The following is a 26146-nucleotide window of genomic DNA, read 5'->3' on the forward strand; positions in this document are numbered from 1 at the left end:
AGACCCTTCTTCAGACTGGCTACCTAGAGTTTATTTTACTATGGTAGGCATTATAGTTGTATGGATGCCCCAAAACTAATTCAATTAGTGCTAATATGAAACAATTCACTATCATATCAAATTAATAGCACGGCCAATAATGATTTCTTTAGTGAACTGCACCATTAGCAGTCAGTATTTTGCTGTTGAGCTGTGCTCATCTTCTGGTGGATATGGAGAACAGATTAAAAATTAAAATACAGGGCAGAGTTTTGTTTTGGCAGATACTGCCTATCACAGCAATAACTAATCAGGTTTTCAATTTGCTTGGTAGCTGCATAAATCAACACAGAAATTGGTCACAATGTATTGGCATCTGTACAAATGGAACAATGTCAATGATTGGTAGAGATTGTAGAATAGGGGCTTGCATAATCAATGCATGTAACTAAGCTTAGGAATGCAGTTTGTTTTCAAAAGTGTCTACAAACCTGGAGGTGGTGCTGAACAATGGTGTGAAGATGGTAAAATTTATACAAGTCTATCTCATACTTCACACAGAATGATGTGACAACAACTTGCTAGCTGTGTGCTGAGGTCTCTGCATGTCACTTTGAAGTTCACTCTGAGGTCAAACTGTTCTTTGCAGAACAGCGATTCCCTATTTTATGACCTGGCTCCCAAGGCCAGGCCACTGTTGGATATATATGCTCTTGGCTCAATTATCTAGATCTGGATTCATCCCAAATACAATATTCATCAATGGCCAGCAAAAAACAGAACCAATGATTGAAAATAAAAGCTGAAATTAGGGAGTTTATTGCGTGGAGGATAACTTAGCTTTAAGGTGATAGGGTCAAAGTTTAAAGGAGGACTACGGGGCAAGTTTTTTTACACAGAGGATGATGCTGCCTGGAATGGTCTGTTGTGGTGTTCCTGGAGGCTGATGATCGTGGTGCTTAAGAGAATTTTAGATAGACACATGGATATGCAGGGAATGGAGTGGTATGGATCATGTGCAGGCGGATGAGATTTGTTTACCTTGGCATCATGTTCGGCACAAACATTGTGGGCTAAATGGCCTATTCCTGTGCTGTACTCCTGTGCTCTTATGTTCTAAGAGGAAAGCAATAAAGAAATCTACTCAAATGTTTGAATTCTTGACATGGAATGAACCACAATTTAAGGAAAGTGTTAAAGGTGATGTCAAGCCACTGGTAAGCATGTAACAAAGGTTTTTCACTGTACCACGGTACACATGACAATAAACTAAACTCAGAACATCTCACGGAACTGACAAGTCAATTAAGTGTGTGTACTTTCTCTCAATGGAAAACATGACCAACTGGGTCAAATGCATGTTAACAATTTCTCAGCAGTACTTCGCCAAAGCAAGAAAATATTCTGTAAACCTTAAACAGTGGTAAAGTCAAGATTGAGCTCTCACTTCCTCTGGCAGTTCATTCAATAGACGTACCACACTCTATATGAAAAATTTGCCCCTATTAAATCTTTCCCCTCTTACCTTAAACCTTTACGAAAAGGTTAAAGAGATTCCACATGTCACTGGACTTTCTAAAATCTTCAACAGATGAACTGTGGAAAATATCCTGACTGGTTGCATTATAAACTAATACGACAATTCTAATGCACAGAAAGACAAGAGGGTACAGTGAGTGGTGCAATACAATACAATACAATTTATCTTTATTGTCATTGTACAGGGGTACAACGAGATTGGGAATGCGCCTCCCATACGATGCAATAATTTAATTAGCTAGTCAGTATTGATTATTAATTTAAACAACCCAACGAGACAAATTGTAACAGTTTTAAAACAGAATAAAGTGCAAGTAGATCTGTGCCGGATCACTGTGCGATGTGACCATCCGGCTCAGCAGGACCGGTTCATGGCAGCTATGGCCCTGGGGATGAAGCTGTTCCTGAGTCTGGAGGTGCGGACGTAGAAGGGCTTGTATCGTCTGCCCGATGGAAGGAGTTCGAACAGACTGTTGCAGGGGTGTGAAGAGTCTTTGTGGATGCTGGTGGCTTTTCTGAGGCATTGTGTGTTGTAGATGCCCTCCAAGGCTGGTAGCTGTGTTCTGATGGTCCTCTGAGCTCTATGGACTACCCGCTGAAGAGCTTTCCTCTCTGCCTCCGTGCAGCTGAGATACCACACAGGGATGCCATGTGTTAGGATGCCCTCTATGGTGCAGCGGTAGAATGTCGTCAGCAGCTGTTGGGGTAGACCAGACTTTTTCAGTGTTCTTAGGTAGAACAGTCGTTGCTGTGCCTTCTTGACCAGCGCAGCAGTGTTATTGCACCATGTTAGGTCCTCCGAAATGTGAGTGCCCAGAAACTTGAAGCTGGACACTCTCTCCACACTGTCCCCGTTGATAAAGATCGGGACGTATTCCCCATTATGTGACCTACGAAAGTTGATGATCAGCTCCTTGGTCTTGGTGGTATTTAGGGACAGGTTGTTATCAGAGCACCAGTCCGCCAGGTTCTGCACCTCCGCTCTGTAGTTTGTTTCATCACCATTGGTGATCAGCCCGATCACCGTTGTGTCGTCTGCAAACTTGACAATGGTGTAGGTGTCGAATGCAGGAACACAGTTGTGTGTGAAGAGGGAGTGAGCATGGGGCTCAGAACACAGCCCTGTGGTGTGCCGGTACTCAGGGTGATAGTGGAGGACATGTGCGGGCCCATTCTCACTGCCTGCAGTTGCTCCAGCAGGAAGTCCAGGATCCAGTCACATAATGACAAGCTGAGGCCTAGCTGGTGGAGTTTGGTGATGAGCTTGGTGGGGATGACCGTGTTGAAGGCAGAGCTATAGTCAATGAATAGCATCCTCACGTACGTGCCTTGTCTCTCCAGGTGAGTCAGGACAGTGTGAAGAGCCAGAGAGATGGCGTCCTCTGTGGATCTATTTGCCCTGTATGCAAATTGATGTGGGTCCAGTGAGTCAGGGATGCTGGATTTGATGTGTGAGAGGACCAGCCTTTCAAAGCACTTCATGACTATCGGAGTTAGGGCAACCGGTCGGTAGTCCAACTCAGTCCATCCAGGACACAGCGTCACAGATGAAAGCATCTACATGAGGTGCTCCCTTCGGAATGTGCCATCTTTCATCAAGGATCTCCACCATCTGGAACATGTCCACTTCTCAATGCCACCATTGGGCAGGAGTTACTGAAGTCGCACACCACCAGGTTCAGGAACTCATACAACTGTTCTCTTTACAGATGTTGCCTGACCCATTGAATTCCTCAAAAACGTTGTGTTTTGCTCAAGCACATAATATCTGCAGTGTCTTGTGTCTCCAGTTTCCCACAACCCTCAGGTTCTTGAAACAACCCGCATAATCATAATCCTACCTTGATTACAGAATACCACTGACTATCTGTGGCACCTCTATGCACTTGCTTTTTTGCTAACTGTGTTTTGCATTAATGTCTTTTTTTGGCAATCTTTTTTTCTTTTATACTGTCTTCCAGAATTGATGTGTAATTTATGTATAATTTATTTTTCCATTTGTTTGTCTACATCCACATGCTTGTGATGCTTCTGCAAGCAAAATTTTTCTTTGTACCTATACCTCATCGTACTTGTGCATATGTCAAAAACCTAAATTTGTCGACCTTTGCCCTCTGGTTCTTGATTTCCCAACACCGTAAAAAAAAGGCGGAGTGTATTCACTCTATCTATGCCCCTCATGATTTTATACACTTCTATAAGATCATTCTTCAGTCTCCAAGGAATAAAGTCCAGCCTGCCTAACCTCTCCCTATTACTCAATCCTGTGATTCCTGGCAGCATCCTTGTAAATCTTCTCTGCATTCTTTCCATCATAATAGCATACTTTTTTACAGCATTGTTACCAAATCTGAACACAGTACTCCATGTATGGCCTCACCAGTTTTTGTACAAGTACTACATATAATCCCAACTTCTGTACTCAATGCAAAAAAAAAAACAAAGTGCTGAAGGAAGTCAGCAGGCCAGACAGTATCTGTGGAGGGAAATGGACAGACAGCATTTCAGAGCATCAGAAGAAAGGTTCCAACCTAAAACATCATCTGTAAATTTCCCTCCACAGATGCTGCCTGTCCTGTTAAGTTCCCCCAGAACTTTGTTTTTTCCCCTCAAGATTCCAATATCTGCAATCTCTTCTGTCTGCATGTTTTGACACGCAATGCCCAAACTGACAAACTGGGAACTAGATACTTTCACTCTATTCTATAATACTCCCCAAGGCCCTACAGTCAATGTGAAAGTTGTTCCCTGGTCTGATTTCCAAAAATCAACACCTTGCACAGCACATACCTGAATTAAACTCCTTTTGCCATTCTTCAGAATACTAATCCAGTTGCTCAGATCCTGTGCTCAGATTCTTGATAACCTTTTTCCACTGTCTACGATACTACCTATTTTAATGTCATCTTCACTTACTCATCTTGCCTTGAGCATTCTTATCCAAATTATTTATATAAATGACAAACAACAATAACCCCTGACACGTACCATGTGTCAAGGGCCTCCACTCCAAGAACCAACCTTCCACTATCACCTGCTGCATCTTACCATCAGGCCAATTAAATACCCAATTAGCTAGCTATCCCTAGATACAATGTCATCTAACCTTTTAAAGCTGCTTACCATGCCGAAAATTATCAAAGGTCTTGCTGAAGTCCATATAGACTACACCTACTGCTCTGCCCTCATCAACCTTCTTGGTTACTTGTTCAAATAATTAAAATTCATGAATCAAGATTCCTCATGCACAAAGCCATGCTGATGGTCCCTAATCAATTGATCTTTCCACATTATCCCTCAGAATCCCCTCCAGTAACTTACCAACTGCAAATGTTTAGCCTACTGGTCTATAATTTTCAGGTTTTTCTTTGCAGCCCTTCTGAAAGAAAGGCACAATATCTGCCACCTTCCAGTCCTCTGGCACCTCACTTGCAGCTAATGATGATACATATATCTCAGACAGATATATTCTCTGCCGCAGTGTTCTTTGATATGCCTTCATTTGTTTTAAGACATCTAGCACCTTCTCTACTGTCCCAAAACATCCCATTACCTTTCCCATGTTCCCTCGTTGCACCTCTTTCTCTCCAGTTAAAACACCCATTCCAGCAGGCTTCACACATTGATGACTACTTTGATTTCTGAGGGGCCATATTCTCTGTAGTTTTTTTTTCTCCCTTAATATACTTCTAAAATCTATTTGGATTCTCCTCAGTCTTCTCTGCCAAAAACTATTTCATACAGTTCTCTGAATTGTCAGACAAGATTTTTCCATCTGTTTAAATTATTTGCTATGAAATATACCCACACGAAAGTGGATTTTCATCATTTTCTGGAATGATATCAAAATATCGCCACGACCTTTTGGGAAAAACATAATTTACAATTTAAATATTACCCATCTGTCCACTGTTAGTTTAACTCACTGTTAGTTTAACAAACTATTTCATCCATGACAAATAGTCCCCTCGATCCAGTTTTTGAATTGCAAATGTATATATAAATGTATATATTTTGTACAATGTTGAATATTAGAAATTAAAAGATTAAACCTGATGGGAGTCTGAGCAGGGTTGCTAGATCTGGAAAAGATTGGGAATCTTTGATCTACTTTAAATCAGAGAAAGGACCATCTCCTCTCCCTTATTTCAAGAACAATTTTAATAAACTTTCATCAATTACCAAAATATTTTTTTTGGGTAATGCCAGTTTCATTCTTTGCACATAGGTTACCTGTCTGTGTTTCATTGGGACATATACAAATGTTAGAATTGCTTCCTTATATTGGTGACAAAGTTGTTTTTCACAGGGAGTTGCGGTCTGGATAACTGGGTATGCTTTGAAGTAAGCAAGAAGCATAGTGTAAAAACAGTCGAGTTTATAGACACCCCAGAGACTGGAACTGTTAAGCATACTTTGTTGTGCAATACATTGAACAGGAAATAACTGATTTCCTGAAAAAATAGTCCATATGTTACAGAGCAATGAATCTTCTTTTGCAGAGGCATTGTTCAGAATTATGTTAAACAAAAATGCTACCATTTAAAATCAATAATTGATATATTTGCATAAACACATTTTACACCAAAATAGTTAATTCCCAAATTAAAATTGACAACACATATTTAATTTTTTACTCCAAAGTAGGCAAAATATTTAAATTCATTGTGCAGGTTGTGTTTTTTATTATCTCCAAAAAAAAAGACTTTATTTAATTAGGTATGACTTTCTTTCCTGGAATTCAATGCATGGCTTGAAGTTTTTGATTCGCTTCTGTGTTTTGCAGCTGCAGTGGTACAAATCACCCCTCCCCCCCCTCCCCAATTCATTGCGGAGTTCATCAAATTCCCCCATTGTGCAGTCCCCACCCAGTCCACATCAGGGGTCAACGTTTTTTTGGCATTTGCGTTGCTGACAACACCGAGAAAGTTGTAGCAGTTTTGAAAGGGCTTTGCTGTAACTACTTAAAATGTTATTTCAATTACATTCTCAATTTTGATGGGATTTTGGGACAAGAGCTAAAAAATGTCGTAGTCTATTGTGTATCCCTCCTCTAAAAACAAATAGCGTGGCACACAATTTTATTTAAAAAAACAATTATTTTTTTTACACCGTGAATGCTTATGCATATTTCTTAGTTCATTTCACGTCTTGTAATACTGCAGTCTTCCAGCTGTTGACCACATGATGAGTGTCGTTACAGAGTAGTAAAATCTCTGCACCAATTGAAGCTGGTCAGTGCTGGAAGGCTTTATCATCTCTCGCACGTATAGTTAAGGCAAAACAGATCACACCATTTAAAAAAAGCAGACAGGATCCAGACCTGCTCTGTTACAGCCTCTCAGACGGGAATAAGGTAGGGACTAAGCATTAACTTTTGACGAGCTTTGATCTGGTTCCTTTTCCCTGCATTACTGTAGTTAATGGAAACATTTGGCCAGTGTTTAAAGATTTACGGGTGGTGTTGTTAACTATTGCTGGTCAGTTAACTCTCTGCCTCGCTCGCTCTGGCGATGAACGACACGACCTGCAGGACTTCACTTACAAACGCCAAGACGTATTCCTGCTCGGAGACTTTTGAATGAAGCTGAACCGATTTAAAGTTTATTTTTCTTCCACCCATCGACAGCTACCCCGCCCTTTTAAAAAAAAAATCACCGCAAGGCTTTCTGAATGAACCATCCCCGGTGGCTGGTTTTAAACAACCTCGTACAATGTCCCTTCACTTATTGCAGGGCAAACACGATAATGCGGGAAGAAAGTAAATTGCATTTTGTAAAGATGTACGTGCGTGTGGAGGGTGTAATGCAAAAGACTACATGTACTTTATATTTTAAAATTGCTTTTTTTTTTGCATTGCGGCACAATGGTGCAGCTGTTGCCTCTCAGCGCCAGAGAGACCCGGGTTCGATCCTGACCCCGGGTGCTGTGCTGTCCGTGGGGAGTTTTCACCTTCTCCCTGTGACTGCGTGGGTTGCCTCCCACATCCCACCAAAGACATGCGAGTTTGTTGGTTAATTATCCTCTATTTCTTGAAGAAAAAAAATGCCCCTAATATGTAGGGAGTGGATGGGAAATTGAGATAGTGTAGAACAAGCGTGATCAATGCAATGGCGTGATCGGTGGTGGGCTGAAGGGCCTGTTTCTATTGCTGTATCTCTAAACTAAATTATGTAGTGTGTAGGAAGGAACTACAGATGCTGCTTTACACCGAAGATAAGACACAAAATGCTAGAATAACTGGCGCGGGTCAGGCAGCATCTCTGGAGAAAAGGCGATGAGACCCTCCTTCAGTAGTCCAGCATGTAGCGTACGATGAGACATCGCCGCCTTTTTAAATAGACTAACAAGGCCTACCGCTTACCTAGACTTCACTGACATTATCCCTTGTGATTCACGATGAGGCGCTATTCCGACTGTTTGTGTCCGGTGACCGGGAGGGAGGGGGAGAGAGATGGATGGAGGGAGGAGAGGGGTCGGGGTCCGCTAGCTCTAACCGTCTGCACTGTTCAAACTGAGCTCGAGCGCTGCGCCGCCTTGGTGGCCGCGGCCGCGCGGGAGGGCGGAGCGCCCATCGCCGCACTGCGCACGCGCGGGCTTGGCGGCAGCGGCTGCTGCGCCTGCGCTTGGCGGCGGCAGCGGCTGCTGCGCCTGCGCTTGGCGGCGGATCCTCCCGCCTCCTCCTCCTCAGCCGCCTACAACAAAAACCCGCCGGAGCCCGATTCAGGAGGAGAGAGAGGGAGGGAGAGAGAGGGTAGGTGAAGAGAAGCAGCCGTTTTATCTGCAGCAAGAAGGGCGTGTAACGCCGGCTGGCCGAACGATGCGGGGTGAAGGGCCGTGAAGGAGGAATTGCTATTGTTTCTCCTCCAAACTTTGGATGTTTCGAGAGTGGTCACAGTGTTTACGGTCAGTGCACGCTTTTAAACACGCGCTCTAAAATGCCTTTTAAAAAAAAAAAGGTGTTTTCCTCATTCCATCCTACGCTCTGTGTTGAAGGAACAATTGGATGCATCCCTCTTTCTTGCCCCTTCCCCCTTTCTTGCCCCTTCCCCCTTTCTTGCCCCTTCCCCCTTTCTTGCCCCTTCCCCCTTTCTTGCCCCTTCCCCCTTTCTTGCCCCTTCCCCCTTTCTTGCCCCTTCACCCTTTCTTGCCCCTTTCTTGCCCCTTCCCCCTATCTTGCCCCTTCCCCCTATCTTGCCCCTTCCCCCTATCTTGCCCCTTCCCCCTATCTTGCCCCTTCCCCCTATCTTGCCCCTTCCCCCTATCTTGCCCCTTCCCCCTATCTTGCCCCTTCCCCCTATCTTGCCCCTTCCCCCTATCTTGCCCCTTCCCCCTATCTTGCCCCCCCCCCCCTCCATTCGTTAGTGTGCAAAAGGTTGTATTAATAGCCTTTCAATTGTGCAACTTGATGAGGGGATTGTGTGAGCGATGTGACCCCAGCGTGGCTGTTTCGCCCACAGCTGCAGAAATCTGTGTATACTGTTTGCACACAAACAGTTTTGTTACAACAACGAGTTCAAACCAGTTTTAAACCAAGAGTCTGTGATTGTGATAGCGCCGGTGTGTCCCAGTTCTGGATTTCGAGTTTTTGCGTAGGATTGTAGATCCTCTGTTACTGTGGTTTAAAGTGGGTGAGTTTTAACACTGTATCGAATACGTTAACTCGCTTACACAACCGTCAGGGACTTGAAATAACAATCTTCTTTTGAAGTGAAAATGCTATGAGAAGGATCAGCGCAACAAATTAAATTTAATAGGTAGTAACACTTTCCAATTTGTTTCAAATACACTCGCTCCTTTTGTTTTGGACGAGGGTAACTGGACTAAATGAGGAGTATAATTCATGATTTTGGGCAGATTTTCCCCCTAGAATTAATTGATAAATGGGATAATTTATCCATCTGGAGGAGGTTCGCCAGGTGTCTGAAGAACGGTCTCACCCGAAATGTCGCCTGTCCATTCGCTCCACAGATTTTGTCTGAATCGTTGAGTTCCTCCACGTTGTTTTCTTTCTCTGCAGGGATCTTTGGACACGTTTTAATTATCGCAGTCCATTGGCGGTTGCCAATTTGTTTTTTTAAACTGTGGCTTTGCAGTGTCTAGGCCAGATTACAATGGTCGTGTCCAATCGACAATGATAAAGAAACTGTTTAACCATATGGTTTGTAAATAATTTTAATCAGCCAATGGATTGCGATAATTAAAACGTGTCACCCAAAGAATGGGTGAAGAACCAATCTCCTAATGCTGCGATGGATTGTCTGAATAAGCTGCGTAGCGTCAGATTGGTGCAGTATGCTCGGTAATTTACTGTTTGAATAGTTGGAGCAAATTTAACTATCAGATCTTAATGCAAGTTCTCCATCCTATAAAATCGTGTGAACAAGTGCATGGCAACATATAACTTTAAGTTCTTGGTGCTAGTGATTTAAAAAAATATATATCTTATGCAATTCAAATTGGCAGTTTGATTAATTCCTGCCTTTCTGAGTGCATATTCATCTGCCTCTTTTTTTCTTATGTTGTACCATCTGCAGGCCTGTAATTATTGGACTTATTTCAGCTGCCTTAGTTATAGAGTCTTATGGCATGGAAACAGGGCCTTCGGCCCAACTTGCTCTCACCAAGCAACATGCTCTATCTACACTAGCCCCACCTGCTAGTGTAGATAGAGCTTGGCCCATAAACCAATCCTGTCCATGTACCTGTCCAAATGTGTTAAACGTTATGACAGTATCTCCCTTAACTACCAGCTCATTCCATATACCCACCACCCTTTGTGTAAAATAAACGTGATATCCCTCGGGTTGCTACTAAATCCATGCACGCACACACACCTCTACGTTAAACCATCACCGTCTGGTTCTTGATTCCCCTACTCTGGTCAAAAGACTGCGCATTTATCTAATTCATTCATACACCTCTAAGATCAACCCTCATCCTCCAAGGAATACAGTCATAGCCAGCTCAACCTCGCCCTAAGGTTTAGGCCCCCAAGTCCTGGCCACATCCTCTTCAATCTTCTTTGCACCCTTTCCAGCTTGACAACATCTTTCCTTTAACATTGTGACCAAAGCTGAACACAATACTCTAAACATCGCCTCACCAATGTTTTATACAACTGTAACATCTTTACTCAATGCTTGACTGATGAAGGCCAATGTGCAAAAAGCCTTTTTTACCACTCTACCTGTGAAGGCACTTTCAAGGAACCTTGTATCTGCACTTATTCACAAAATGCTGGAGTAACTCAGCAGGTCAGGCAGCATCTCAGGAGAGCTTTGCCATTCACCGTATAGGTCATGCCCTTGTAAGACTTCCCAAAATGCAACACCTCACATTTCTCTGTATTAAATTCCATAAACCATTGCTCAGCCCACCTGCCAACCGATTAAGATCCTGCTGCAATTTTTTACAACCATCTTCATTATTTGCAATACCCCACTGACTTTAGTGTCCTCTGCAAACTTGCTAATCATGTCTTGCACATTCGCCTTTACGACAAACAGCACTGGGCCCAGCACAGAATCCTGAGGCACACTGCTAGTCACAGACCTCCAGTCTGAAAAATAACCTTCCACTTTCACCCTCTGCTTCCTTCCATTAAGCCAATTTTCTATCCATTTAGCTATCTCTCCTTGGATCCAATGCAATCTAACCTTCCAGAGCAGCCTCCCATGCAGAACCTTGTCAAATGCCTTTTTGAATGAACTTACCACATTTACTCATTTCCAGTCATGTAACTTGCCTGAGGCTGGCAAAGATTACAATATTTGTCTGACCCCACGCAATCTTCTCTTTTGGCAGCCTTGATATAATTCCTCAGGCCCTTAAGATGTATCCACCTTTGAGCCTGCTAAGATATCTAGTACTGAGAAATAAGGAGCTGCAGATGCTGGTTTACAAAAAAAAAGTGCTGGAGTAACTCGGCAGGAGAGGCAGCATCTGTGGAGAATGTAGATAACATTTGGGTTGGGATTATTCTTCATTCATCAAATACCACTTTCACTCTCCAACTGCAGCCCCTTTTGGAGAGTACAAATGAGAAGCTCAAGACTTCCCCGTGTCTTCTTGCTCTATACATGGATTGGCCCTGCTTTTTCCTGGATTACCTTCTTGTACTTAAATATATCATGCTTTCAGGTTTTCCTTGACCTTATCATCCACTAATATTTTGTCACCCTTTTAAAAAAAAAAAAAAAAACCTATTGCTCCTGTCTGCATTTTTTGCTGTTTTCAGTTCTCTTCCATATGCTTTTTCTAATCCACGTTGTGCATCTATTGTCCTTATCCTTGTTTATATTAATTGCAGGCTTGGGAGGTGTTGCTGGAATAGTTTGGGTATAATGTATTTCATAGATGGTATGTGTCGATGGTACCAAGATTGAATGTTTAGGATGGTGAATGAAATGCCAATGAAACAGGCGCCCTTTTCCTGTATTTTTCCCTGAATTCAAATCACTTTAATTTGTGATTGGACTGCATCAGTTTTAACCTTGGTATTAATATTGAATTTAAGAGTTTTGTGGATTGTTTTACTGGCTACAACATGCCTCTTTTTTCCAAAACGTGATGTAATGGCATGTATTTTGCTACAAATAATATTCTGCCCCTATTCACCTCCAGGATAAGGCTTTTGTCTTGAACTGAGATTGACAAGGATGTGAAAGATGTTATTTGAAAGTTTGCTTTCTTTCCAGCTGAAATAATACTGCGTTTCAGCAGTTTATTCTGTTCTTGTTTGGTAACACACCTGGCAATTTGATATTTTCCCATAAGAATGGCTTTGTGAAAGTGCAGACATTGTGTAAATATGTAGTGGGAGGGTGGGATCTTTTCTGAAATAAAGGATATTTGTTTAGAACAGTGGTATATTTAATTTTTTATTTAGTTAAAGTCTTATCTGCATAAAGTGTAAGGACTATGTACCGAGTGCCTCAAGTTGCAAGTCTTTTGAGCCTTGTGACATGGCAAATTATGTTCTCTAGTGTTTCATCTTTCTTGTCAAAACTAAATTTTGCTCCAACAAACTTCCTTCACATGTTGAGCCAATTTCAGAGATAATGGGAAATTAACCAATCTCTACCACGTTCAAACCCAGATTCACCCCAATCTTGGTAATCGTGTTGCAGATGACACATACAGATGACACTTGCAGTTGCATACAATTGAAGATGGGTCTTCCACTCCATGTTTGTGAGTTAAAGGTCCTTTACCAACCTGCCCCTGTCGTACAACACCAACCTTTAACAATAAATGTGCAAGGAAACAGATCACTTCTCATATCTGGTTAAGAGGTGGCTCCCAAACGTAATGTTGATGATAAAAATGACCATTGCCTTCAATATCAGCAGAGCCTTTGATGAAAGAAATTGGTATTTTGAAAAACACGATCTCTAATCCTATCGAAAGCCTCTTCTGTACACTTTAGACTTAAGTGATACAGCATGGAAACAGGCCCTTTGGCCCACCAAGTTCGTGCCGACCAACGATCACCCCGTACACCAACACTATCCTACACACTAGTGTCAATTTAAGGTTTTTACCAAAGTCTTTGGAGTGTGGGGGAAAACCAGAGAACCCGGAGAAAACCCTTGCAGTCACAGGGAGAACATACAAATTCCGTATAGACAGTACCCATTGTCAGAAGCGAACCTGGGTCTCTGGTGCTGTAAGGCAATAATTCTACTGTGCTGCCCAAAGAGACCTACATTATCAACAGCAGCTAACTTAAGGCATTGGAAAGATGCCACCAATGTCATCTCTGCACAATCCTTCACATTTAATGGAACGATTCTTGAACCTTTGGTGTGTGGTGAGGAAATTGAGATGCTAGTTTAAAGCAAAGACAGACACAGAAAGCTGTAGTAACTCAGCAGGTCAGGCACCATCTCTGACGAAAAGGAATTGGTGACGTTTCTGGTCAAGACAGAGTATGAAGAAGGATCTCGACCCGAAACCACCTATTCCTTTTCGCCAGACAGATGCTGCCTGGTCTGCCGAGTTACTCCAGCTTTCTGTGTCTGTCTTCGACCTGAACCGTTGCTGTCTTTTCTAGACCAGAGTCCCCAGTACTGGGCCCCTAATACGACCCAATCTGTTCCATTGGGCAGATTGCATCATTTGCATGGCCAACATCAAACTTTCAAATTGGGCACTCTATTGCTAACTGTTGTAAGAAGCTATTGTAAGATGGATGGAAGATGAGAGTTAAAGATTTCTCAAAACCTGGAAGAAATTCAAGATTCCCACTCCTGAATTCTTGGGAATTCCTGGGCACGACTGCTCAAGTGAAAATGAAGCATTGTGGATGGGATTGAGATCCTTGGTTAAAATCTTGAACATCGACTGCTCAAGTGGAAATGAAACATTGTGGATGGGATTGAGATCCTTGGTTAAATTCTTGAACACCGACTGCTCAAGTGGAAATGAAGCATTGTGGATGGGATTGAGATCTTTGGTTAAAATCTTGAACACAGAAACTCGCAATATATGGTAGGAATGCACTACCTGTCTAACTACTGCACCCGCCTTCATTGTCAGGAACCTCCAGCCCCATATTTGGAAGTGTGTGCAGTTCCAAAATTGGAATGATCTGTCTGCAGTGATCAGCCACCTCAACAAAAAACAAAATTGAAGCAAGTTATCGAGAGGAACTGCTGAAGAAGATTAAACGTCATTTAATCTTGCATCTATACTCCAATTCTTGTTTGCATTACATGTAAATTGGTTACACTAAATTACACTAATGTACCCAACTCCTATACCCAAAAAACCAAAACAACTGGAGATGCGATGTTCTATAGATAGTTTTGATTTGAAAATGTATACAATAAACTTATTAATCCGGTGTATTTGGGACCAGTGGTGGATTGTCAGTTTTTCTGGACTATTGGATGTTATTCCAAACAACATTTAACTTGCAAAATCACTTTTTTAAAAATCGTACAGCATTTTAATTTTCCAGTGAACCTTGCAAGTTTCGAGAAACATGGGAAGTGGGATCCTGGTGTGCTAATGCGAGTGTGGGATTCAACAGACAGATGTCTCACTGCTGCGATATTCAAACAATCAGATAGCAGATTATCATAATTTTGTGTAATTCCTTTTTAAATATGAACAAAGGATTTTTAAATGAAAATTCAAGAACAGGACTGTGACTTTAAAGCAAAGAGCTAAATGTCATCTGTAGCCTTGTTAGTTGAAGTCTTTTAGTCCATTGGGCTGGAAGGTGAATGTAAGTAATGTTCCTATATCAATCTTTAGTCTCCCCTTTCCAATGGAAGATACTAAATTTTAGATAAGATATTAAGTACATCCTTTTCCTGTGGTGCAACACTATGAAGGAATATTGCTTGCAGAAAAGAGCAAAATATATTTATTTGGATGAACGGCTTGTAGCACTGAAATCAGATTTGAATAAAATATGCTTTTGACATCTTGTGGGTGTTTGTGAGATTACAAGATAATGGCGTAGGGGGACTGATGTAAGAATCTATTGTCAGTGCCTCCACTAACCACCTGGAGCTTCAATTCCAGAACTGATTACTGTGCACAAAGTAGCTGGCTTAAATTTGCTATTTGTTGATTTTTAACATTGCTTCCTGTCATACTGAACATTTATCAGAAGGAAAATGTTTGAATTGTTTTTATTTAATTGCCAAGAATCTGTTCAGTTGATTGAGGACATTTAACTTGCCAAAGCAAATCACATTGTCTCCTTTGAAATGCATTGAACTGAACTGAGTTGGATTTTAGACAATAGACAATAGGTGCAGGAGGAGGCCATTCGGCCCTTCAAGCCAGCACCGCCATTCAATGTGATCATGGCTGATCATTCTCAATCAGTACCCCGTTCCTGCCTTCTCCCCATACCCCCTGACTCCACTATCCTTAAGAGCTCTATCTAGCTCTCTCTTGAATGCATTCAGAGAATTGGCCTCCACTGCCTTCTGAGGCAGAGAATTCCACAGATTCACAACTCTCTGACTGAAAAAGTTTTTCCTCATCTCAGTTCTAAATGGCCTATCCCTTATTCTTCAACTGTGGTCCCTTGTTCTGGACTCACCCAACATTGGGAACATGTTTCCTGCCTCTAACGTGTCCAGCCCCTTAATAATCTTATACGTTTCGATCTCCTCTCACCCTTCTAAATTCCAGTGTATACAAGCCTAGTCGCTCCAGTCTTTCAACATATGACAGTCCCGCCATTCCGAGAATTAACCTAGTAAACCTACGCTGCACGCCCTCAATTTTGAAGTAATTTGTTTTAGTTATTCTTATAATAATAATAATAATAATGCATTACATTTATATAGCGCTTTTCATATACTCAAAGACGCTTTACAGGGACTTAAAGAACATAGGGAAGTGAATAAATAGATAAATAAGTAAACGAACAGAGAAAGGAGACAGAAGGTGAGGTGACCTTCAGTGGTTGAAGGCAGTACTGAACAGGTGAGACTTCAGTGATGTTTTGAATGTGGTGAGTGAGGAGGAGTCTCTGACGGTTTGGGGTAGTGAGTTCCATAGGGTGGGAGCAGCGATGGAGAAAGCCCTGTCCCCCCAGGATCTGAGTTTGGTCCGGATGGGGGGGGATAGGAGATTGGCAGCAGCAGAGCGGAGGGTGCAGGTGGGAGTGTGCCTGTGGAGGAGGTCAGTCAGGTAGGATGGGGCCAGGTTATGGAGGGCTTTGTAGGTCATGAGGAGGATTTTGTACTGGATTCTCTGGGGGATGGGGAGCCAGTGGAGTTTGTAAAGGACGGGGGTGATATGGTCACGGATCGGGGTGTGGGTGAGTAGACGGGCAGCGGAGTTTTGAATGTATTGAAGTTTACTGATGATTTTTGAGGGTGCGCCATAGAGGAGGCTGTTGCAGTAGTCCAGACGGGAGGTGATGAAGGCGTGGATGAGGGTTTCTGCAGCTGTGGAGGAGAGGGATGGACGGAGACGGGCAATGTTTTTGAGGTGGAAGAAGGCTGTCTTTGTGATGTGTTTGATGTGTTTGTCGAAGGAGAGGGTTTGATCAAAGATGATTCCAAGATTCCGGATGTGAGGGGAGGTGGATACTGGGAGACCATCAATATTGAGGATGAAGTTTTGGGTGGATTTGGTGAGCGTTTTTGGACCAATGATGATGATTTCAGATTTGTTGCAGTTGAGTTTGAGGAAATTTGATTGAAGCCAAGATTTTATTTCAGTGATGCAATTTGTCAGTGTAGAGTGTGTGGTGGTGGAGATTGACTTGGTGGAGATGAGGAGCTGGATATCATCGGCGAAGCAGTGGAAGTTGAGACATAGTCTTAGTCATAGGTCAGGTTGTGCAGCAGAAAACCAAGCCTTTCGGCCCAACCATGATACCTATTTGTAGCCTAATATCATTTGCCTGTAACAAGACCTTGGTGTCCTTGTACACCAGTCACTGGAAGTAAGCGTGCAGGTACAGCAGGCAGTCAAGAAAGCTAATGGCATGTTGGCCTTCATAACGAGAGGATTTGAGTACAGGAGCTAATGGCATGTTGGCCTTCATAACGAGAGGATTTGAGTAAAGAAGTCCTTCTGCAGTTGTATAGGGCCTTGGTGAGACCACATCTGGAGTATTGTGTGCAGTTTTGGTCTCCTAATTTGAGGAAGGACGTCCTTGCTATTGAGGCAGTGCAGTGTAGGTTCACAAGGTTAATATCTGGGATGGAGGGACTGTCATATGAGGAAAGATTGGAAAGACTGGGCTTGTATTCACTGGAATTTAGATGAGAGGGGATCTTATAGAGACATATAAAATCACAAAAGGACTAGACAAGCTAGATGCAAGCTAAATGTTTCCAATGTTGGGGGAGTCCAGAACTATGGGACACAGTCTAAGAATAAAGGGGAGGCCATTTAAAACGGAGGTGAGAAGAAACGTTTTCACCCAGAGAGTTATGAATTTGTAGAATTCTCTGCCACAGAAGGCAGTGGAGGCCAATTCACTGGATGAATTTAAAAGAGAGTTAGATAGAGCTCTAGGGGCTAGTGGAATCAAGGGATTTGGGGAGAAGGCAGGCACTGGTTACTTATTGTAGATGAACAGCCATGATCACAATGAATGGCGGTGCTGGCTCGAAGGGCCAAATGGCCTCCGTGCACCTATTTTCTATGTAATAATAATAATAATAAACATTTATTTTTTATAGCGCTTTTCCAGATGCTCAAAGACGCTTTACAAAAACAGTCAAGGCATAAAAACAAACAAACGAACTGTCCTGACGAACTGTCCTGACGAACTGTCCTGACAATAACATGTATATACCTTGTCTATCCAAGTACCTGTCCAAATGCCTTTTCTCTGATAAGGTGTTCTATTTTAATCACCTTTCTCTGTCTGGGGAAAAAGAAATGTTCCCCTCAAATCAACTGTAAATTTCTCCATTCTTGCCTTTTAAATCTATGTCCTCTGGTTTTAAACTCCCCACTCCCACCCAGGACAAAGCCCTATCTACCTATCAATGCCCCTCGCAATTTTCCAAATCTCTATGGTCAGCCTCCTATATTCTAGTACGAATAAACAAAGCCTATCTAATCCCTATTTACAAGTGTACTCCATTCCAGGCATCCTGGTGAATCTCTTCACTCTTTCTAATGCTACCACATCCTTCCTGTAATGTAGTGACCAGAACTGTATGCAATACTTCCAAGTCCATCCTGACCGATGTTTTGGACAATTGCAACATTCTTGCATGCATACAGTGTACATCGGCTCTATGGAAGACTAGTTTATAAAATGAAAAGCAGACATTTTCAAATCTGTGATTTGCGAGTTTCTTGAGGATAACTAAGAAAGGTGATCTACATACTCTCCGTAATTCAAAAATCTTCAGGTCGTCCTTTTTATTTCTGCCTGTTATCCATGCAAGTAATAATTAACATCCTCTACACTAATGGAAATGTGGGCTCTCCTGCCACATTTTGCTCTAAAATGTGTAACCTATGAACTAGGGTTTTGAATCAACAATCTATTTAAATAACATGGATAAGTGAACAGCAAACAGTGTAAAGCCAGGTTATAAACATTGATCTATAAAGGACCCTTTTTATCTGTCATTCTTTAATTATAAGTTTAGACTATTGAAGCTGATTTACTTAAAATGTGCTTCCCTTTGTCTAACAACAAACGAACAGCAGAGCAGTAGTGTACAATTAGACTAGAGGACCCTTGCTGTACTCTTTAAACCCATGACCATGTGGCAAAGCATAGCTCCAATGCCATCTACCAATTCACTGTTTGCCATATCACTGGTGGTGATGAATCAGCATACACGAGGCAAAATGGCGGCGCTGCCATAGCAGCTGCGGCTTACCTGCGGTCCATTTGTCTTTGTGTTTTTGTTGTTTTTTTGTCTTAATTGTAGTTGTGATGTCGTGTTTTTGTGTTTGTGTACTATGTGTGTATGTGGGGGGGAGGGGGGGAGCTGTAAAATTGTAAATATGTGTCCCTTCCGAAAGGAGACCCGACCTTTGTTTTCTGGGTCGGGTCTCCGTTCCTGCTGCGGCCTACCATCGGCCCAACTCCTGGAGCTGGCGGCCTCCAGGGCTCTGGTTCGGAGAGCCCGCGGATCGGACTTGCCATCAGCGGAGCCGGCCGTCTTCGGAGGCTACGGGAGCGGCTGCGACTCGCCTTAGGCTCGGGCCGCGTGGATGCCGACATTGGGAGCTCCGGCAGCGGCAGCGTGTTCGCCCTCCTTGGGTCGCGGACATTTCACCGTCTGGCGCGGCCTAAGATATGCCGCGGGATATTTCTCTGCTGGGCGGGGGTTTCAATGTTGGGAGCCACGACCGCCCCGACGTGCAGCAACAGCGGCAGCAGCAGCGTGTTCGCTCGCCCCGGATCGGACTTATCATCAGCGGAGCCGGCCGTCTTCGGAGGCTGCGGGAGCGGCTGCGACTCGCCTTAGGCTCGGCCTGCTGCGGACCGTCTGGCGCGGCCTGCAACCACAACAACCTGACTGCGGGAGAGGACGGCAGGAGAAGGGAAAGACATTGTGGCCTTCCATCACAGTGAGGAGAGGACTGGGGGAGACTCACTGTGATGGATGTTTTCTTGATGGATGTTTCTTTTTTTGTGTGTTTTGGGGGTTGTGTAATTTTAATGCCTATTTTGATGCTTTTGTTGTTGGACTGTGGGTTACTGAATTTCGTCCAATTTGGATGACAATAAAGCTATCTTGAATCTTGAGAGGGTAGAACACCAGGTTGAGTGGTGTAACAACATCTCGCTCATTGTCAACAAAACCAGCAACAAATCATTAATGTCAGAAAGGGTGTTGGCAGATCATGTGCCAGTTTTCATTGGTGAGTCAGTGGTAAATGGAGTTGACAGTTTTCAATTTCTAGGCATGAATATCCCAGCATAGAGACGTAATCACGGTGATCCTCTAAAGCCTCTAATTTAAAGAGACTCAGCATGTACCTGAATATTATACCAAATTTCTACAGATATGCTGTAGAAAGTACCCTGATTAATTGCATGACGGCCTTGTATGGCAATTCTAATGCCCTGGGATGCAAGAGGCTACAGAGAGTGGTGGACTTGGCCTGGTCCATCATGGATATAACTATTGACAGTAGCTGCACAAGGGTTGCCTCAAAAAGACAGCATATATCATCAAGGGTCCCCATCATTCAGTCCATACTACTTGCTAAAACTGTTGGGCAGGAGATCATAGTCTAAATTCCCAGGCCACCCAGGTTCACAAACAGCTACTTGCCTGCACCCATCATGTTTTTGAATTGACTTGCACAAATGTTGGGTTGTGGTAAGTGGTATGTAAGACTGAGATTGGGAAAGAACTTTACTTGGGTTAGTAACTTTTTTTGATCAGTAATTGACACCAGAATTGACCACTTATTTTCTGTTGGCTTATGACCTCGTATCTAATTTTTTTGGGGCTTATTTTAAAAACCCTATTGTTTCCAGAAGTCTGCAAACTCTAGCAAAAAGCTAGCAGGATCTTCAGAGCAAGGCTTAAACAATTGGAGCAGATGCTGGAAATCTGAAATAACAAAATTGTGGAAACACTTGGTCAGATAGCATCTGTGGAAAGGAAACAATTTCGGATTGAGGACTCTGCATCAGAACTGAGAGAGGAAGCATCTGATGATGTCACTTTGACCTGGAGTGACAACTCTGAATACAGATGTTGTCTGGCAAAAATATTTTCATTTTCTTGTGGAAAGCACATGCTTGATAATGCTGAATGTATTTCTGCCTGTACATTACCACTGAACAGTCTTCTCATAAGCTAAGAGTGTGGCCTATTGAACTTTTTTTGTTCTCTGCACTTTCTCTTTAGCTGTATCGACAAAATGCTGTAACACGATATTGTGTACTATGATATTTTTCTCCTTTCATTACCCGTTGTACTTGTGTATGATTTGATTGTACTGTTGAAGGTATCACAAAATGCTGGAGTAACTCAGCAGGTCAGGCAGCATCTAGGAGAGAGGGAATGGGTGACGTTTCGCGTCGAGACCCTTCTTCAGACTGATCAGTCTGAAGAAGGGACTCGACCTGAAACGTCACCCATTCCCTCTCTCCTTGATGCTCCCTGACCTGCTGAGTTACTCCAGCATTTTGTGATACCTTTGATTTGTGCCAGCATCTGCAGTTATTTTGCTACACAACTTGATTGTACCTGTGTATATATAGTATGATTGGATAGCACAGTTGTTCACTATCTAGGTACATGTGACAATAACATACCATGCTAAATGATGTCAAAATTTGTGTAAGAGTTTGTGATAAGGGCATATATCTAAACAAATACATTACAAATATCTTCAGACATTTGAGGTTGCCATAGGAACTAGTACAGTAGATTGCGAAGGACTTGTTTCTTAATGTATTGTATGATTAGTTTGCCTTGGATGACTACCAATACATTCGGATATCTTGCTGGGTGTCAACAAAGACACCGCCTGGATAGGGTCTGGAATAAAAATAAAACACTGCAGACTTTCTTTGATTGCAATCTTGTAAATGTATCATTATACTGAAGTGGCTCAGAGGTAATGGATCAGAGGTCTCTGTGCTGGCCACATTAGGAGATCTGGGGGGAAAAGAAAAAGTCCCTTTTTAATGAAAATCAAAATGTTCTAGATAAAGCTATAACTTTGTTTATTTTGCTCTTTTGGTTGCTAGGAATGCTGTTTGACATACAATTGCAGTGACTCTTGGAATGATGGCGCATTTCCAGAAACCAAACATCTGCAGTTTTGAAAAGAGTGTGTGAGCAGCATGGAATATTACTTTGAGAGAGTTTGAATACTTCCATACTGAACAAATCAGACTTTTGGGGGGTGGGGTAGACCAGTGTCATCTTGTTATCTATATTTGTTAATAGGAATGATAATTTGTTTGGCAAGATATCTCTTAAAATGCCACCTGAGGAGTTTGACTAAACAGAGTTCATAAACATCCAGAAAAATTCTGCTGTGTGCCGGGTTCACAGGAAATTGGTTTTGGATGCTAATTCTTAAAATTCATGTGACATAGCCGAACATGAGCTTGCAGTTGACAGTTTATGCTACGTCCGTCAGGAAAGGTCATAACCACTTTCCTCTAATTGTTCTTTACGTGGGAAGTCCACATAAGCTGGAGGACGATAAACACATGGTTTTGAGCTTTAGCAATAGCTGACCACACTGGTCCATGTTTAGTTTAGTTTCCATTTAGAGATACAGCACGGAAATGAGGATATGTGTGAGACATGTTTTGTTTAAGTGGTCATCCACAGATTGAGAGTACAGATGGAACAATGCATAATACAAAAGAGCAAGCAGACAGTGTAGAAGAATCCTAAGGGCATTTAGACCAACCAATATTCAGTTCTGAATACTGACGGGGAAGTGATTTCCCCAGAATGCAGAACAAGGGGCCACAGTTTGAGAATAAGGGGTAGGCCATTTAGAACGGAGATGAGGAAGAACTTTTTCAGTCAGAGGGTGGTGAAGGTGTGGAATTCTCTGCCTCAGAAGGCAGTGGAGGCCAGTTCGTTGGATGCTTTCAAGAGAGAGCTGGATAGAGCTCTTAAGGATAGCGGAGTGAGGGGGTATGGGGAGAAGGCAGGAACGGGGTACTGATTGAGAGTGATCAGCCATGATCGCATTGAATGGCGGTGCTGGCTCGAAGGGCTGAATGGCCTACTCCTGCACCTATTGTCTATTGTCTATTGACTCCAAATCTTAACATGGGTGGCTTAATTGTACGGGGAGGATGATGGGTCAAAAGAACAATGGTTAAGGTACGTTTTACGTATGAAACTATATAGAGTCTTTCAGTGCTTGTCAACTAGGCTAATAAGACTAAATGATATTTCAGAGTCCGTAGTGATGGCCGAGTGAGGAAGGGGAAAAAAATAATCAGGAATGCTCCTGTTTAGTCTTGGTTTGCAGTTCTATGGGAATAAGATCTGAAATTTGTTTTCCTGGTTTTACTGTTGTCCTGTCTTGGGCTTGGAGAATAAGCAATTGCTAATACTTTAGGGGAGCACCTGTGGATGTATATCTGCTTCAGGAATGGAAAAGTGAGGATAAATTTGGAGTGGTACTGATATTTTGTTGCATGCATTTGTTGAATGCAGTGGCAAAATTTTGTTCTGCTTATTATCTGGGCAAATCGTTTCATGCATGAATACATTAGGTAGTGCCAAATAGAAAACAAAACTGTGCAGAATAGTGTTACAGGTGTAGAAGTGCAGATTGTCTTTTTAAATTGCAAGGGCTGTGATGAAGTAGATTGAAAGATTAGGAAATTTATACTTGGCATATGCGCTGTCTGTTTTACGAGTCTGATAATGGGGGAAATGGCTATTTTTAAAATCTGGTGGTACATCCTTTCAAGCCTTTGTATTTTTTGCCTGACAGAGTGGCGGGGGGGGGGGGGGGGGGGGGGTGGACTTGGCTGTGTTCACAACCCTGCAGTTTCTTGCGGTCTTGGACAGAGTGGTTGCCTTCCAAACTGCAATAGTTGCAGATAGAAGATGGGCACAAAAAAGCTGGAGTAACAGGCAGCATCTCTGGAGAGAAAGGAATGGGTGCCATTTTGGGAGAGACCCTTCTTGAAGTTGAGTTAATAGACAATAGGTGCAGGAGTAAGCCATTCCATGTGATCATGGCTGATCATTCTCAATCAGTACCCCGTTCCTGCCTTCTCCCCATACCCCCTGACTCCGCTATCCTTAGAGCTCTATCTAGCTCTCTCTTGAATGCATTCAGAGAATTGGCCTCCACTGCCTTCTGAGGCAGAGAACTCGACAGATTTACAACTCTCTGACTGAAAAAGTTTTTCCTCATCTTCGTTCTAAATGGCTGACCCCTTATTCTTAAACTGTGGCCCCTGGTTCTGGACTCCCCCAACATTGGGAACATGTTTCCTGCCTCTAACGTGTCCAACCCCTTAATAATCTTTTATGTTTCGATAAGATCCCCTCTCATCCTTCTAAATTCCAGTGTATACAAGCCTAGTCGCTCCAGTCTTTCGACATATGACAGTCCCGCCATTCCGGGAATTAACCTAGTAAACCTACGCTGCACGCCCTCAACAGCTTTTGGTGTCTTATCTTCGGTTTAAACTAGCATCTGCAGTTCCTTCTTACACATACTTGCAGAAAGATGTATCTGGAAATTAGTAGAAATCATTGGATATATGACACATTCCTTTGGCTTTCTGAGGAAGTAGAGATGTTGGTGTGCTTTCTGAGCTGTAGTGTCAATGTGGTTGGAGCAGGACAACCTGCTGATATTTATACCTAGGAGCTTGAAGCTCTTGACCATCTCTACTTCACTACTATTGATACACTGGAGCATGTTACTCTGTTCTGCTTCCTGAAATCAGTGACTAGCTCCCTGTCGTGTCTTTTAACATCCTTTTTTAAAAACTACCTAAAAATAAAACCTTTTTTAAATTAAAATCCTTTAATAACAATTGGCAGTCTTCATCTTATTGGGTTGTTCAAAATGATGAACAATGTTGAATTGATTTCAATTGGTAGAGATTGCCACATAACAATTATTCTTGTGAAATGTGAATGAAAATGATTGTTCATTATTAAAATACACATCAGCCAATTAATTTTTGTTGCAAATTATCTTTAATTTAAAAGGGTGCGTCAGTCTTAATAACAAGCCGTCTTTATTTAACAATGTCTTCTGTACGTGATTGTGCAACAATACTGTGACTATTGTGGGCAGAGGTTATTTCAATATATTTTCTCAATAAAACAATGAAAATCATTTGAAGTTAATGTTATTACTTACCTTTAATTACATTTGAGGATGGGAATTTTCTTCCCTGTTGGATTCGGAACAGGCTGAGAACCCAAGCCTTACGTCCACCTCTGCCCAGCATACTTCTGGCCAACGTCCAGTCCCTGGAGAACAAGCTGGATGACCTGAGGGCAAGGATCAGATTCCAGAGGGACATAAAGAACTGTAACATCCTTTGTCTGACCGAAACATGGCTGACCCCGCTGGTGCCTGACCAGGTGATTTGCCCATCCGAGTCCTTCACTGTTTTCCGGGCGGACAGAACGGAAGAATCCGGGAAATCCAAGGGCGGAGGAGTCTGCTTCTTGACCAATAATGACTGGTGCAATCCTGGAAATATTAAGACGCTTTCTCGTTCCTGCCTGCCGACCATTCTACCTACCCCGGGAGTTCAGCTCGGCGATCATCACAGCCGTCTATATCCCACCGCATGCGGACCCCGACGTGGCACTGTCCACCCTACACAATGTGTTGTGTCAACACCAAAGCAAGAACCCTGATGCGGCTGTGCTGGTGGCTGGAGACTTCAATAGGGGAAATCTCAAAAAGGTCATGCCCAACTTCTACCAACACATCACGTGTGTCACCAGGGGGAAAAGAACTTTGGACCACTGCTACACGCTGTTCAGGAAAGGCTACAAGGCCGTTTCTCTCCCTCCTTTTGGGAAATCTGACCACGCTGCCATTTTCCTGCTGCCGGAGTACAAACAACGGATAGTACGGGAAGCGACAGTGACGAGGGACGTAAAGCGGTGGGCTGACCATTCAGAGGCCATGCTGCAGGATGCACTGAGCGAAGTCGACTGGAACATGTTCCAAGCAAGTTCCAGAGACGTAAATGAGTTTGCGGAAGCGGTTACGGACTTCATTGCCACAATAGCCGATACCATCATCCCCACGGTAAGGGTCAGTATCTTCCCTAACCAAAAACCCTGGGTGGACAGGTCTATTCGCGTGGCCTTGAATGCTCGCACCGCTGCTTACAACTCCGGTCTGGCATCCGGCAACATGGACGACTACAAGGGAGAGTCCTACCGACTGCGAAGGGCAGTGAAGGATGCAAAAAGGAGGTACCGGGACAAGATGGAGTCACAGATGGAGCAGCAGGACACCAGGCGCCTTTGGCAGGGGCTACGGACTATAACTAGCTACAGGTCCAGCACCCCCTCAACCGGAAGTGCCGGCTCCTCCTTAGCTGATGACCTGAACTCTTTTTATGCACGGTTTGAGACGGGTAACACCACCAGCTCGCCGTCTAAAAACAGCACCGAAGGGGCGCTGGCTAGCGAGGCTGGAGGGGGATCCACCGCCGGGGATGTGCACACAT

At 43.0% G+C, this 26146-nt stretch overlaps 1 protein-coding gene across 4 annotated transcripts in view; it reads left to right on the plus strand.

The window, feature by feature from the left end:
* The first annotated feature begins 6740 nt into the window (after window positions 1–6740).
* The window catches only part of add3a (adducin 3 (gamma) a), a 138394-nt gene continuing 118988 nt past the window's right edge, over window positions 6741–26146 (plus strand). Inside the window, exon 1 of one of the 4 annotated variants that reach the window (XM_078413403.1) lies at window positions 6741–6874. The gene's annotated coding sequence lies outside the window, so the exon portion shown is untranslated. Of the gene's footprint in view, window positions 6875–8174; window positions 8425–9765; window positions 9821–26146 lie in introns of those variants that run through there. The other 3 variants (XM_078413402.1, XM_078413405.1, XM_078413404.1) reach the window with 3 other exon arrangements.

This window comes from Rhinoraja longicauda, chromosome 16 (assembly GCF_053455715.1).
Source record: "Rhinoraja longicauda isolate Sanriku21f chromosome 16, sRhiLon1.1, whole genome shotgun sequence".
Lineage (NCBI taxonomy): Eukaryota > Metazoa > Chordata > Chondrichthyes > Rajiformes > Arhynchobatidae > Rhinoraja > Rhinoraja longicauda.